The sequence below is a fragment of the Callospermophilus lateralis genome, unplaced genomic scaffold (genome assembly GCF_048772815.1).
Source record: "Callospermophilus lateralis isolate mCalLat2 unplaced genomic scaffold, mCalLat2.hap1 Scaffold_93, whole genome shotgun sequence".
Classification (NCBI taxonomy): Eukaryota; Metazoa; Chordata; class Mammalia; order Rodentia; family Sciuridae; genus Callospermophilus; species Callospermophilus lateralis.
Genome location: NW_027517451.1, coordinates 5026839 through 5043329, shown reverse-complemented (window position 1 = coordinate 5043329; position 16491 = coordinate 5026839).

Below are 16491 nucleotides of genomic sequence, written 5' to 3'. Positions count from 1 at the left end.
CCAACATATATTCAATTCATCATGAAAGAATTACTTAGACAACCTCTGTCATACAGTCTTCCAACAATAGTTTTATTTAAAAGTGGAGAAGTTTTTAAATATCCTTCAATTAGCATTTTGAAAAACAAAAACCATAAATATGATAATAAATTCACCTGTATTTTAAGTTTAACATGGCTTGTATTTTAGTGTTTTATCATACATCTGTATGTACGGTGTGTTTATGAAGACTTCTTTTTAAATACTAAAATAGTGTAAATTTAAACTTATATGCTTATGTGTCTATATATGACCAAACACCCAATGAACATATTTTATATTTTATTAACTTGAGCATTTGTAATCAAATGTCTCTCCAGATCAATAATCTTCAAAAATATTTTGAAACTATTTTGCCGTATATTATCATAGTAATAAGGTGTAAGATATTAACCAATAGATTATTATTTATAATTCATACAAGTTAAATTATAGAACACATTTTATATAAATATTTAACCTGAATATCAAGAATGATTGAAATTGGAATTACTAGATCAAAAGTATACAGATTAATAAAAGTACACACATACTCCAAAATTTTGGCAAATTTTTTTTCAGAAAGTTTAGGAAGTGAAAATTCTTATATCAGTTTAACTTGTTTTACTCAGTGGCTCAGGAGGGTGAAGCAGAATAATCACAAGTTCAAAGCCAGGCTTAGAGACTTAGTAAGGCCCTAAGCAAATTAGTAAGTTATATATATATATATATATATATATATATATATATATATATATATATATATATATATATATATATATAATGTATATACACACATACATATATAAATTTAAAATAGTAAGATATATATATATATATATATATATATATATATATACATACACATGCAAATATAAATTTATATAAAATATTTATTTATTTATAGGTTGTATATATAGAAAATTATAGATAATGTCATATATATATGAAAATATCTAATTTTTATTTCTTTTATTCCATATGAGTCTGTTCAGTGATTCTAATGTTTTATTATTTATATTTCAAAATATAATAAACTTGTTAATTTCTCCTCTATTTTTAGTCTTACAACCTTCTTTTCAATTGCAAAATTAGTTATTCCAATGTTAGTTATCCACATCTTTTTCTTTGATTTCACTTCTTTCATTCTAATTTTGTCATCTAAGTGTTGAGTCTTCCGGATGCTGTGACACACACCTGTAATCACAGCTGGTGGGGTGACCCCCCAAAAATGTTGAATCCATCTGGGATTAATTATGGTATGTTATCAGGATCCAATTTGATTTTCAAATGAAGCAAATTTGTTCATTGAAAAAATCCTCTTCTTTTTATTGAATTGCAATTCTCTTTATTTATTTATGTATTTATTCATGTATTTATTTTAAATATTTTTTAGTTGTAGTTGGACAAAATGCCTTTGTTTTATGTATTTTTATGTGGTGCTGAGGTCTGAACCCAGTGCCTCATATGTGCTAGGCAAGCATACTACCACTGGCCACAACCCCAGCCCCTGCAATTCTTTTTTTCACTGTGTACATGAACAGGTGTACACACTTGCACATGCACATTTGTATCCACATCTAAAGTAATATCTTCTCTAAGATTATTTGTTTGTTACCCATTTTTTAAGTTTTTAAAATGAGTTGTTTATTTAAATGATCTAATTCAGAAGCTCTCAAGATTTATTATCTATTATCTCTATTTCAAATAAAATGTAAAAGCATTACTTTCAGTAAAAAGACTCAGTGAAAAACAATAAACTCTAAACCTGTTGATCGCCTAAAAGTTGAGAGTAGAACAGTGGTTAGGCAAGATTTAGAAGGGGTAGGGAAGTTGTCAATGGGAATAGTTTTATAGTTAGAAGGAATAATTTCTGGAGTTTTATTGGCATTGAATAGAAGGTCTCAAGAACTTAGCTAGGAACACTGGATGGTCAGTGATGTCAAGCAGAGCTTATTTTTCCTAACTGGGTGCTTCTGGGGAGTCCACTAGGAGGTCAGTGCATTCTTTGGTTTTCATGCTAACTGTCTGAGTTCAAGACTGCTACAATTTCAGTTCTCAGGGTTCATGTGGCTTTCTAAAACTTATATTGGCAGTAATTTTAGATTTCGTGAAGAAAAAAAAGTCAATGAGTGTAGGAACCAGGGAATAGGATGCATTTTCCTTCTGAAAGGGAACTTCATGTGAGAAAGAAAGTTTATCTGTGAAACACTATATTGATATAGGCAGGAAGGTTGATAAGGGCATGCTAACTCAGGTTGTTGAACAAAATAAAGTTGAAAAGTAGTGTTATAATGTAATCATCAGTAATTTTTTAAAAATATTGTTAGTTACAGATGTGCATGATACCTTTCTTTTATTTATTTCTTTTAATGTGGTGCTGAGGATTAAAACCCTATCACTGAATACCATAGCCCCACCAGTTATTTCTTGCAAAGGTTATTTTTGAGCTCATTAAATGAATGAGGTACATTCTAAGTGCCAGGTATTTAGCAGTTAACAGGCAAGTGTTTTCATACGTGCGAGGGGGTAAGTGGTTCTTACTGTTGCCTGATTTATAGAAGATGTTAAAATAAATGTCATTATTAACAAAATAAAAAATAAATGTAAGATCAAAGAAATATTATCACAGAATATATGTGTGTGTATTGACATTTGTATTTAACTTTTTGCAAATAATAATAACAGTTAATGTAAAGTGCTTGCCAATTTTTTCTGATCCTCATGCAATAAGTAACCACCATATTTATACTAGCAACATGTCATTAAATATCTATAGGTTAGAATAAGTTTTTTCCCATTTTCCTCACAACCTCTTATATGTAATTTTGTATAACAATGAGGGTCTCCTTGCATTTGCATGCAATTTCCCTTTTCTCTCCCTTTCCCTCCGACCTCATGTCTCTGTTTAATGTTAATCTTTTCCTCCTGCTCTTCCTCCCTGCTCTGTTCTTAGTTGTTCTCATTATATCAAAGAAGACATTTGGCATTTGTTTTTTAGGGATTGGCTAGTTTCACTTAGCATAATCTGCTCTAATGCCATCCATTTCCCTGCAAATTCCATGATTTTGTCATTTTTTAGTGCTGCATAATACTCCATTGTGCATAAATGCCACATTTTTTTATCCATTCATCTATTGAAGGGCATCTGGGTTGGTTCCACAGTCTAGCTATTGTGAATTGTGCTGCTATGAACATCGATGTGGCAGTATCCCTGTAGTACGCTCTTTTAAGGTCTTCAGGGTATAGTCCGAGAAGGGCAATACCTGGGTCAAATGGTGATTCCATTCCCAGCTTTCCCAGGAATCTCCATACTGCTTTCCAAATTGGCCACACCAATTTGCAGTCCCACCAGCAATGTACAAGAGTACCCTTTTCCCCACATCCTCGCCAGCACCTGTTGTTGTTTTACTTCCTAATGGCTGCCAATCTTAGGGTGGTTTTGCTTTGCATTTCTCTGACTGCTAGAGATGGTGAGCAACATGTCAGAAAATATCTATAGGTTAGAAGAAGCTTATGCTTGTTAGTATTTTTCCTCGTGTAATGATTCTGGTAGCACCAGATTCAAACTATAAAGAGCACTGCTTTTAAATAATAGACAATTATGAACAAATTTCCACTAGGCTTTTAAGTTGGTTAATAATCATCTGCTATTTAAAAACATCTAGCTCAGATTTGTGTTTCTGAGGTTAACTACAAAGGTCTGCACACAAATCATTAAAAATTCCTGGGCCATTTTATTTTTTTTGTTAACATAGTATTTTTTTTTTAATTACTGTATCATAATCTTACCTGGAATTTAAATTTTAAATTTCAGCTTTGCTTATACACTTAAATTATCCAGCTAAAATATTTTACAGAACATTTTCAAGAATATATTCTGATATAAATCATATGTGTTGTTAATTATTCATTTGTAAGCAAATATTATCATAATAATGTTATGCAATATTATTTAGAGTGTGAGAGTATATAGAAATATTTTTAAATATATATATATATATATATATATATATATATATATATATATATATAGATAGATAGATACACACACACACACACACACACACACACACACATACACACAAAGCTTGAAAAAACAATTTGGTTATCTATTGGATAGACAAATGCAAATTCAAATAAATTTAGCCTCAAACTTGCCATGTAAATTAGAAATAGTAATACATAGTACTGATTTACTTGTCATTTTCTATGTAACTGTATTGTTACTACATGTCATATTCAATTATAACACTATGAAATTTGTAATCAGTATGAGCATATCATTAACAAAAATCAATAATACATTATTGCATTTCTGTGAGTTTACAAATCTCCAGTCCTTCTTAGAAAGACTTACTAAAAGCTTTGAAGGATTTGTGTTGTTGGGTTCCATTACTAAGAAAATAGATAGTTTCTAGATGGCATTGAAATACTTCTCTACAACTTTGAAGAAAGTATGGAATGTAAGCTGGGCAAAAGAATAAAAACTACCTCAGGCATCAAGAACCACAGGAACTCAAGCACCACAGCAGCAAATTGTTGAATGAGCACTGCACAGTGCATCTTAGCCATACTCATGATAACCTGGGAGTTCACAGCTATCAGACTGAGAGAAGATTGAATAATAGAGAGTTTACAATTCATGTTAAGAGTGAATTGGACCCAATTAATGGTCTGCCCTCAGAAAATTAATGTGTTTTTAAGGTACATGTACAATAATATCCACATATACCCAAAATGAAAATTGTAATTTGTTAAAACACAAAGACTATATAAGTCCTGTTACATTCTCATTTTTACATTTAATCATTTCATTTAGTTTACATGGCAATCTCTAGTCACATACTAGCTTACATATTTTTATGTGTTGTCAAATTCTTTTCATCAATTTCAATACTTAAAGATAAAACTAAACAATTCCATTATTATATTTTAAGAAATTACCACCATGAAGAAAATAGACAGGAAATTCATCTTGTCCTTAGTTTACTTTGCTTTCTTTGTGTATTCTCATGCAGTGCTTCTTATTTATGATCTTGAGAAAGCCATGGGAAGGTGAATTCACCTTGTTGCAAAAAAACAGAGAAATGTATTATAGAATGTTTAGTTGTTTCCTGGTGGTATCTTTTTCAAAAGGTATATGGAAATGACATTATAGACAATATCAAGTTACAGTTAAATATTTTTCTGTCAAGGAGAGAGGAGATTTCAGAAATATGAATCTGCTCCTCTTTGGGCCTATCTTGAATTCTGGCTCTTACACCCAGCCAACTGTCAGGCACAGATGTATGTAAACATGAATTCCTCACGGGTGGGCCTGAGATCTTTCAATTCCAGTCTTTATAGCTAAAGTTTCTTGACAGATGATATTTTAGGAAGACATCTCCTGAGACTTCCTCACAGTTCAATCAGGCATGTCTTGATTTGTATAGGAAAATCTCTGCATTTGCTCTATTGTTTCTTATAAGAGAGATAGTGTGCTCCCAATGAGTAGACACATTAAGATTTGCCTTTATAGAAGGTTTATCCATGATTGCTTAAACATGATATTTATGCATTATTATTTTTGTGGGATAATAAATTCAACATAAAGTATTCATTCCCATTTTAAAATTACAACCTTGGTTTCAGACTTGATTATGGTATGTAAATTTTTCTAAAGAAAATATTTTATATAGAAGAAATCATGTAATACCTTGAATTTCAAAGAAGTTTCACATTTGACTGAACAATCATATGGAATAGAAAATATCTGAAAAGTCCAAACTACAAAAACTACATGATAAAGGGTCCAGAATATGTAGGGATCTAAAACTATTTTTTTTTTTGCATGAAATACACTTAATGGTCTCTCCAATTTTACAAATTTATGGCTAGCTTATAAAACAAGAACTATTGAGTTACATTTACCTTTGCAGATGCAGAAAACACACAACAAAAGTCAGACAGAGATTAAAATATTCCAGCCTTCCCATGAGATGATATTATTTCCATAAACTTTATATACCAAAATTAAATTCTTCTCTAATTATAGCTAAGTATATTCACAAATCTTTAAAGATAAATAATGATTTAAGAAATTTTTAAGAACTTAAGTATACACTTAAGAAAAGGTCCTGAGTTCTTGTAAAAAAATATTTTAATGCTGTTTTGATTTAGGCTTTACATAATAAATTTGCAAAAGAAAAATAAATGCTTTTTCATATTGATATAATATGTGCATAAGGGAATGCAGCTTAATATGTGCTTCTTTGTAGTGACATATTTCTAATAGTAAAAAAAATTAAGAATTTAAATATTTAGGTGATTCTGTTTTTGTATGTCTTAGGAAAGAAATAAATGTGATGAGCTTATAAGGGATATTATCTCTTAAGATCAAGTTCATATCCATGAAGAAATTACAACTAAAAAATATGAACTACTTTGTAAAATGTCCAAGTTACATATTCAAGTTTCATTTAAAACTTTTTTTTCATTTCTTTTTTTCTGGGAGAGCAAGTGATCCAGTATTTGCCTCTTAGGAAAATTGAATTACTAACCAGTAATTACAGATCTCTGAATGTAATATTCTCAGTGGATTTGTATCAATTGTCTTGGGGCATTTTGGCATATGAGTTCCAGTAATGTAACATTTTGAAATAAAGAAAATTAAGGTCTAATAGATTATATCTTAAATTTGTCTAGTATATTTCTATAAAGCCACTTTGAAATTTTTTTCTTTCCAACAGTCTTGTGAAATAGATTCAGTTAACCCAAGATGTAGTTCTTTAGCGCACAGAAAGGTGAAATCCAAATCCAAGATCATAATGTCATTTATGAAGCTAGAAAAATCTGTGCATGATGAGGTAGCACAGATTCACTCTACTATATTGAGTCTGCAATTCCATTTTTTAAATTATGTAGCAAAGCAATATAAATGGAAGACACTAATCTTTAGAACATTTAAAATACCCTCACTATCATTGTCTTGTAATTTTTAAGCATTTAATTCATTATAACATGCTACATATTAAAGTATGAATTACTAATTAATATGTGTATTTTAAAACTGAGATAAATGTAGAAATTCAATTACTAGGAGAGTTTTTGAAAATATAAGATATTATAATCTAGAATCTAAATTGAATATGTTTAAGCATAATTATTATATTTCCAGTTATATGAACAGTAAGAAATATCTTACCATTTTAGAACCCTTAAAGATAAAAAAATATATTTGATTGAATCAGGATTTTGTTTTAGGGTATAATGTAACTAAGGATGAACTAGTATTTTTTTGGAAATCAGAAAGATAAAAATTTTACCTTATGTAATATTGATTTTGGGAAATTTTGAAGAAATACTTTAAAAAGCTTAACTTCCTTTAAATTTCAAATGTTTTCTTCCTATTGCCAAATTAAAAGATCCTACTTTTCCTTGACTTATATTCAATCAGTAAGGTTAAGTATTATTTTAAAACACATGAGCTTACTTAAAAACTAAGAGGTATGAAAATGAAGAAAGCCATTATTTTAGATATTTGGATGGTAAAAATTGCTATTATGCAAAGGGATTTTATCTTAATTATTCTGGAAGATGATTCAATTTATTTACATTGCATATCATAAAATTAGCATACATGATTTATTTATTCATATGATTATCTGGAAATAAATATTGAACTAAGAAAAGATTAAGTTTTAAAATTAAAAATTTGGCTCTTGCCCTCTGAGTCAGTCTGAGTCAGGGGATAGGGGACTTTTCCAAAGAGCTTTGCAACTCTAGGCCACATAACCTCCCAATCGGGGAGATTAATGAGACCAGTGGAGGACAGAAAGCCAATCAGTGCATTTGCTGTGAAGGGGAGGGTCATCAGAAAATGGAGACATCCCTGATGCTTCCGAGGGAAGCCACATGGTCAAGCAAGGCCTGGACCCATCCTAGCACAAATGGCACTAGCAGATCTGAGAAGCTGCTGCAAGTTCCTGAAGATTCTCAAGGAAACTCAGCTGACTGTTAACAATAGATAGAAACAAAAGTCAGTTTGACTTTCTTCATCTTAAACACTTAGCAAAGACAGTCAAAGCCAAAACACAGCTATTCCTGGGCATTTTCAATAAAATAATAGTTAAATGTAACTTCCATAAATAAGTAAATAGGAGGCTTCAAAAGAGATTCTCAGACAGGAATGCCTGATATCTATCAAAAGAAACTGCCAGAGTAGTTTTAAGTTCAAGGCCTTTATTTCTAACCTACGCAGGTAGGCTAAATGTTTGCTAGTATGGTTATCCAGCACTAAGTAACAGAATTAAATATTTCTCTATCAGACACAGAGGTCATACTAGTAAAAGGATTTCGCAAGCTCAGATGACATTAAGTTATTAAACTGTATCTTAAGGAAAAAGGACATCTGTAACCCTAAAAGTTAAATGTTGTGTTTACACCCCTGACAATTCTGGCAATGTGACGAATATCCTTAAAGATTTACATGCTCAGATAGAAGCCATGTCCTCAGCAACTTTGTCATGGAAACAATATCTTAGCTCCTGGTTCTTGGTACTTCGTGGTGGAAAACATTGTTAGTCTTGGTCTTTGCCATCATACTCATTGGCATATTCCTGTGCTATGGGATTTATTGCTGCATCAATCTGGTTCCAGTACTAATGAATTCTTGTTTCTCTTATAGACCACCCATCACTCAAATGGCCTTCCAGTCTATTACTTCTCAATCAGATTTCTCTCATGTACCCACTCGATAGACCCGATTTTTAAAGGGAGTTTCCAAACTGCTTGCCCCACACCGTCCCTTTTCAGCATGAAGAAGCCAGAAAGATTTTCTTCGCCCCCCTTGCTTACAGCAGTAAGGAGTTCCCAAATTAGAGGGGGGAATGAAGCCAGATTTAAAGTTAGGTAGTCAGTGTAGTTAGGTAAATCGGGTCTAATATCCAGTGAAATCTAAAATGGAGGCCATGCTGGGAATGACTCAGTGAAAACACAGGACAATTCATGGAATGTTAATGAAGTCCTGAAAAGGCCCTAGGCCAAAGTCCACCTCAAAGAAATGTTAATGGAGCTCAGGAAACAGCCCCCAACAGATTTGGAGATAGCCCATTCTAGAAAAATGATAAGCCCATCCCAAAAGGTGATAATTGGGCCCACCTGTGTCCTAACCCCTTCAACCTATATTCCATCACCAAAACTATAAAAAGGGGAAAGAACAGCCCTTCCACGGAATCCCACCTTTTGGGTCCCCTTCTTTCTCCAGGAGAAGTCTTTTCTGCTGTCCTTTAATAAATTTCTAATTTCTACTCTGAAAAAAAAATTCATCTTGTAATAAGCATATTTTTTTACTAATGACGTACATAACAGATTTTTTAAAGAGATTGTATGCAATACATATATTTGGGACTGGGAGTATACCTCAGTGGTAGAGCACTTGCATAGCAATTGTAAGGCCTTGGGTTTAATAATCACCTTCACAGAAAAGGAAAAACAACCACAACCAATTATTCCCTAACACTTTTGTCCATATGTTTGTGAGTATAATATAACTTGTATTTCAAATGAAGGGTTGTGTTTCTTATTTAAAGGAATGAGTAGTTTCAAGTTTCCAGTATCAAAGATGACTTCCAGGTAGACATGTTTCTCATTGCCATGAGAACTGGTTGCCTTTTTCACTACCCTAGAATAATATGTTAAGTGGAAAATACAAGATAAATTGAGTGAGTATTTGCCCAGGTCCAAGTATGAGTTAAAGGTTTAGAAATATTTTATTGTCAAAAAGAGTACAAAGTGTGAAATGCCTAATAGTTTGTAGGTTGTTCATTTTATTAAAATTAGATTTTAAGGTAATAATAAAGGCAACTATCCTTTGAAACTAACTATGAGTGCCAAGTACCTTGCAAGCACTATTGTATTTGAGGTTTACAACACCATTGTCTAGAGAGCTGTGTTCCTTGTTAAGTAGGAGAGGCAGAGATAGAATTCAGACTCAGAAAAGCATAACTCTAAAATGCAAACTTTCAACCCATGTACTATATTCCCTTCTGAGCCCCAAAGTTTTTTTTTTTTTGATTACTAAAAACTAAATCCATTCCAAGTCTTAATTTACTTTTAATTGTATTAAATTTTTTTTGAAAGGGAATATTCTTATTACAAAAGCAGAACATCCTGTGAAGTCTATAAAAAAAGGTAAATCAAAGAAAAAATTAATTACCCATAGTCATAATACTCGCAAATTAATTCATTCAATAACTGGAAATTCTGTACATTTTTTAACATTAGGTATCTGTAGGCCCACATAGCCAAAGACTAGTGATGGTCTTCTTCTATCTAAAACTTAGACCCTAAAATGTGAAGGCATTAAGATTAAATGATGCCTCCCTGTTATTAAATAGCAAGTGATAATGTTAAGTGTAATGTTTAAAAAATATTTTTTTCTGAAAACATTATAGTTTATTAAATGTTCATGTTGTCAATGTTTACAACATAATTGATAATAGTTCATGATATTCCAGTAAATATGAAAGTATTTTAACACTTAGTTCCTTTAATTTTTTTTTACCAACTATTGGAGTTTAGTAAAATTTTACCATGTTTATTTTTGTTTAAACTTGAATCCATGTACTTATGCATTATGCATGCCTACATGATTGCAGGACCCAGTGATGCTTAACCACTGATCCACATACTCAGCCCTTTTTTTGTATTTTTTTAGAAGCAGGATATCACTGAGTTCAGTTGCTGAGGGACTCGCTAAATTGCTGAGGCTGGCTTTGAACTCACAATCATCTTGCCTCAGCATCCCAAGACTCTGGCGTGTACCACTGAAACCAGCTACATGAATTCATGTACAAGAGACCACATTGCAGTTAAATTCTCCAGGTATATTAAACATATTATCCTTAAAGTAATTTTTATGTAGGCAATGTGTGCGTGTGTATATATATATATATATATATATATATATATATATATATATATATATATAAATTACTTTAAAGAATTTTATATATAATTGTATACAAACATATATAGGTATAAAAACTTGAAAAACAAGATACTTCTTTCCACTCTTTATTAGGATTATAAGATGATGGAAGAGGATTTCCCTGTAGGAAGTAAAAGGTCTCAGTATTCATATTTTTCAGGAATACCACCAAAGGACTTTTGAAGTAAGACTGCTAACAATGTGTAATGGTTTTCAGTCTATTGAGAAAACAGTGGATTGAGCAAGACTATATAATAGCACTATTTTAGAGTAGAAATAATTTTTGAGACAATTATTCACTCAAAGAAACTTGAGAAAATGATACATTTTTTGCCTTAGAGAATTCAAAAGATGTGTTTTCTACTGTGCTGATAGTATGATACTATTTTCACAAATTAAGAGCCCTCAATAGAGAAATGACCCGACTCTCTAACTACTGTCAATGGTAATAGCTCAAGATCAACTACTTTAAAATTAAAATGACAATTTATTTTTTCAGCTCTTCTCTCCTGATTAATTGGCATCTATTCAAAAATTCCATACATGGGTAAAATTATTTATTTACCTAGAAATACATTCTGCAATGAATTTATACTGGAGCCTTTTAAAGAGAGTTGTGGTGCAGAAAATTAGATGTCTCCTGGGTAAAACATTGTAATTTTCAATAAATGCAATGGTAGATTGGTAACATCAGTTTTTACCATTTTTGAAAGAAAATAATTCATGCTGTTTCTCTGCAGTGCTGAACTTTGAGGATTCCTATAATCATTTGACCTTATGTTACATGAAGCTGACCCAGATTTGCATGCAGAGAAAAAACATTTTGGCTCAGACAGCAATCACTAAACTCACTTAACTGAATAAATTGGTTGTTCAGTAAAAAGTCTTGGTTAAATTCCTGTATATTGAGAGATTGGGGTTTTGATGCTATGTTCATCTTGTTATAAAAGAAAGAAATATAAACTAAGTATTACTACATAAACAAAGGCACTATTTTACTCAGGTATTAATTGCCTGAAACTTTTGTTCAATTGATTGGTTTCTAAAGATAGTAACAATTAGATACCTAACCAAGGCAGTAACTATAGATAGTACTTGAATTTACAAGTGTTGTCTTTCTGACAAAATTATGGCTTTCTTCTTATACTGTATTCAATGAGTATCTTGCTTTAGGCTAAACAGTCATAGTAGATAATTTATACTTTAGAATTTTTGATTGAAAGAATCTGGGTCAAATCACCATTTCACCCAGCTATTGCCCTTCTTGGACTATTCCCTGAAAAACTTAAAATAGCGTACTACAGGGATACTGCCACATCAATGTTCATAGCAGCACAATTCACAATACCTGGACTGTGGAACCAACCCAGATTCCCTTCAATAGATGAGTGGATAAAAAAATTTGGCATTTATACACAGTGGAGTATTACTCAGCACTAAAAAGTGACAAAATCATGGAATTTGCAGGGAAATGGATGGCATTAGAGAAGATTATGCTAAGTGAAGCTAGCCAATCCCTAAAAATCAAATGCAAATGTCTTCTTTGATATAATAAGAGCTACTAAGAACAGAGCAGGGAGGAAGAGCAGGAGGAAAAGATTAATATTAAACAGAGACATGAGGTGGGAGGGAAAGGGAGAGAAAAGGGAAATTGCATGCAAATGGAAGGAGACCCTCATTGTTTTACAAAATTACATATAAGAGGTTTTGAGGGGAATTGGAAAAAAACAAAAAGAGAAATGAATTACAGTAGCTGGGGTAGAGAGAGAAGAGGGGAGGGGGTTAGTAGAGGATAGGAAAGGTAGCAGAATACAACAGTTACTAATGGCATTATGTCAAAATTTGGATGTGTAACCGATGTGATTCTGCAATCTGTATTTGGGCTAAAAATGGGAGTTCATAACCTACTTGAAGCTAATGTATGAAATATGATATGTCAAGAACTTTTTATTGTTTTGAACAACCAATAATAAAGAGAAAAAAAGAAAGAAAACAAAAGAAACACCATAATGTTGTGAAAATAAACTAACAAACATTGTTGAAATAGTAATACTGAAAGGAGAAAGAATTTTAAGTATGACTAGCTTCATAATAACTATAAGTTCAAACTATGGTGATGTTTTTTTTTTTTTTTCATTAAAGGAAAAGAATGACTGTTCTTTATAGGTATAGCATCTCTGTGGTTCTTATTAACTACTATATAATAAAATTACAAATTATTGTTAGTTATACAATATTTTTATACATGTCCAAAATCATTATACATGTCCAAAATAGATTTTTCACATTTAAAGTACATTATACATAATAATGATTTTTAATCACTTCCCACTGAAGAAAACAATCACTATCCCCTTATTTTAGTGATTAGACACAGAGAAGTTTACTTTCTTGCTTATTGGCACATGAATATAGAGACAGAGGTCAGAGTATTCATCTAGATTTGGTTCTCATTCATTGTTGGCAAATGTCATTAGTAGTTTGTTTGTTGGCTTTTTCTTAATATTTACTTTTCGTTTTTGGCGGACACAACATGGGGTGCTGATGATCAAAACTGGGCCCCCCACATGCCAGGGAGTGCTGTACCATTTGAGCCACATCCTCTCTTGGGTGGCTTTTTAATGCAGTGCTGGGTGTTCAACCCAGTACCTCACGCATGCTAGAGAAGTGCTTTACCTCTTATCCATAACCCTCGTCCCCAAAGTCCTTTACTTATATTTTTGGGGGGGAGTAGAGTGTGTCTGTGTAGTGCAAGGGATTGAATCCATGGCCTTAATCAGCAAAACAAGCACTCTACTGACTAAGCGATATCCTCAGCCCTGATCTATAGTCTTTTAACAGTGACAATGGAGCAGCCTGTCATTCAGCCTTTGATTCTGCGCCCACTTGGCTCAGGTTGGAGGCAGGGCATGAAACCTTGACCAATCAGTCTCTTAGGTAAGAACTGTCAAACCCTCATGCAGCCAGTGATGAGGGGGAGGGCGTCCACAATCTTCTGTTCCCTTGGTGTCTGGAGCCCACCATTTTTTCAATCTTTTTGTTGGCTTCTGTCCTGGATCCAAGCCCAGGTGTCTGTGCTATGCAGAAACTGAAAACAAATCACAGGGAGAACACTGAGAACCCTTAAAGTATGGAAATGGTAAGTGTGCCTTGTTATCTTGAGACTGGGTAGGAAGGTGGCTTAAAACTGACAGAAGTGGCAATGGTGTAAACTTGTATTCATGGCTAGGGAGTCCTAATGGTCCTCTCCAGAGTCTTGTGGCCAGAGGGTCTCTCTGTGGTAACTTAGCGTTCACCTCCCTCTGACTAGTCTAGTGAGGCTTAGATCAGCCGTTGAAAACCTGGGCATTTTGTTCCATAATTGTAAGGTGTTTCCAGCTTTTTTCTAAAGCCCTTTGTGGGATTCCATGTCCCATGATTCCAGCATGTCTCCAGAATGCATAATGAAGACTGAGATAATTACCAGGAGAGAACCACAACTCCATTTGTTGTATTCAAGCATGAGAGAGGCTGCTGATTTTAGGGCTTGTTACTCATGAGGGTTTGTTTGTTTGTTTGTTTATTTTTTTTGTGTGTGTGTGTGCGTGTTTGTTTGTTGTTTTCTTTTTGGAACCAGAAATTCAACCCAGGGGTGTTCATCCACTGATTCACATTCCCATCCTTTTTTAATATTTTTATTTAGAAACAGGGTCACTTTGAAGTTCTTAGGGCCTCACACATTTGATGATGCTGGCTTTTAACTCATTCTCTTCATGAGTCCTGAGATTTTTAAATGTAGCAGAAGCAATATCTCAAATCCAGAAAAAAAACCTGAAATCCAGAAATTCAGCTTATCTCTCCATAGGTCTCAGAATAAACCCCTAGTTTTCTAACTCTCTGTTCACATATCCAAAACTAGGGTTCTCTGTTCACAGAGAATAAGTTTAATAATGACCATGTAAAGCAGATAATGGGCCTCACTCAAAGACACCTGGTGGCTAACTGAAAGATGTGAATGAGCACCATTAAGGCCTATTTCAAAAGTAAAAGACCTTGAATCCCACTTGTGGGAACACCTTCTAGAAAGTCCTTTGTCCCAGGAGTGATTCCTTATTGAATTTGAAGGAAAAACGATGGGTCACAGAAAGAATAAAAGTTAACCCATATGGTAGTCAGGATGCCTTTTCCAAAGCCTATTTTAAATGCATTATGCTCCATGTTCTGCCCAAAATCATCAGTAAACTTCTAAGATGGCACACAAAAATGATTTTTTTTCTGATATCAATCCTCATACAACATGGTGGCCGTTCTATTTCTTCTTGCTTAAATAATTTTTTTTCTTCAAAATTTATGAAACAAACACCCAGATTCATGGAAAACTGAGAAATTTTTGTTCATCTAAAAACTCCACTTTCAGCATTATTAATCATTATTTCCCCATGGATTATTTTAAATGTATGCATCATTTGTAATGTTTTTCTTCAAGAACTGGAGGGCATTTTTAAATTATTTTAATTTATAATTCTGAGATTTTTCACATGAGAAAAAAGCAGAATAATATTAGGTGACATTAAAAATAATGAATCTCTCCTAAATGAGGTCTATGTGTCCCATTTAAAAAAAAAATTTTAATTAATTTTTATTGTAGGTTGTTCAAAACATTACATAGTTCTTGTTATATCATATTTCACACTTTGATTCAAGTGGGATATGCGCTCCCATTATTACCCCATATACAGATTGCAGAATCACTTCAGTTGCACAACCATTGATTTACATATTGCCATTCTGGTGTCTGTTGTATTCTGCTGCCTTTCCTATCCTCTACTAAGCCCCCTCCCCTCTCCCCTCCCCTCTTCTCTATCTACCCCCTCTACTGTAATTCATTTCTCCCCCTTATATTTTTCCTCCTTTCACCTCACTTCCTCTTCTATATAATTTTGTATACCCCTGAGGGTCTCCTTCCATTTACATGCAATTTCCCTTCTCTCTCCCTTTCCCTCCCACCTCTCATCCCTGTTTAATGTTAATCTTCTTCTCATGCTCTTCGTCCCTACTGTGTTCTTAGTTACTCTCCTTATATCAAAGAAGACATTTGGCATTTGTTTTTGAGGGATTGGCTAGCTTCACTTAGCATAATCTTGCTCTAATGCCATCCATTTCCCTCCATATTCTATGATTTTGTCATTTCTTAATGCAGAGTAATATTCCATTGTGTATAAATGCCACATTTTTTTTTATCCATTCGTCTATTGAAGGGCATCTAGGTTGGTTCCACAGTCTTGCTATTGTGAATTGTGCTGCTATGAACATGGATGTAGCAGTGTCCCTATAGTGTGCTCTTTTTAGGTCTTTAGGGAATAGACCGAGTAGGGGAATAGCTGGATCAAATGGTGGTTCCATTCCGAGCTTTCCAAGAAATCTCCATACTGCTTTCCAAATTGGCCGCACCAATTTGCAGTCCCACCAGCAATTTACAAGAGTGCCCTTTTCCCCACATCCTCGCCAGCACTTGTTGTTGT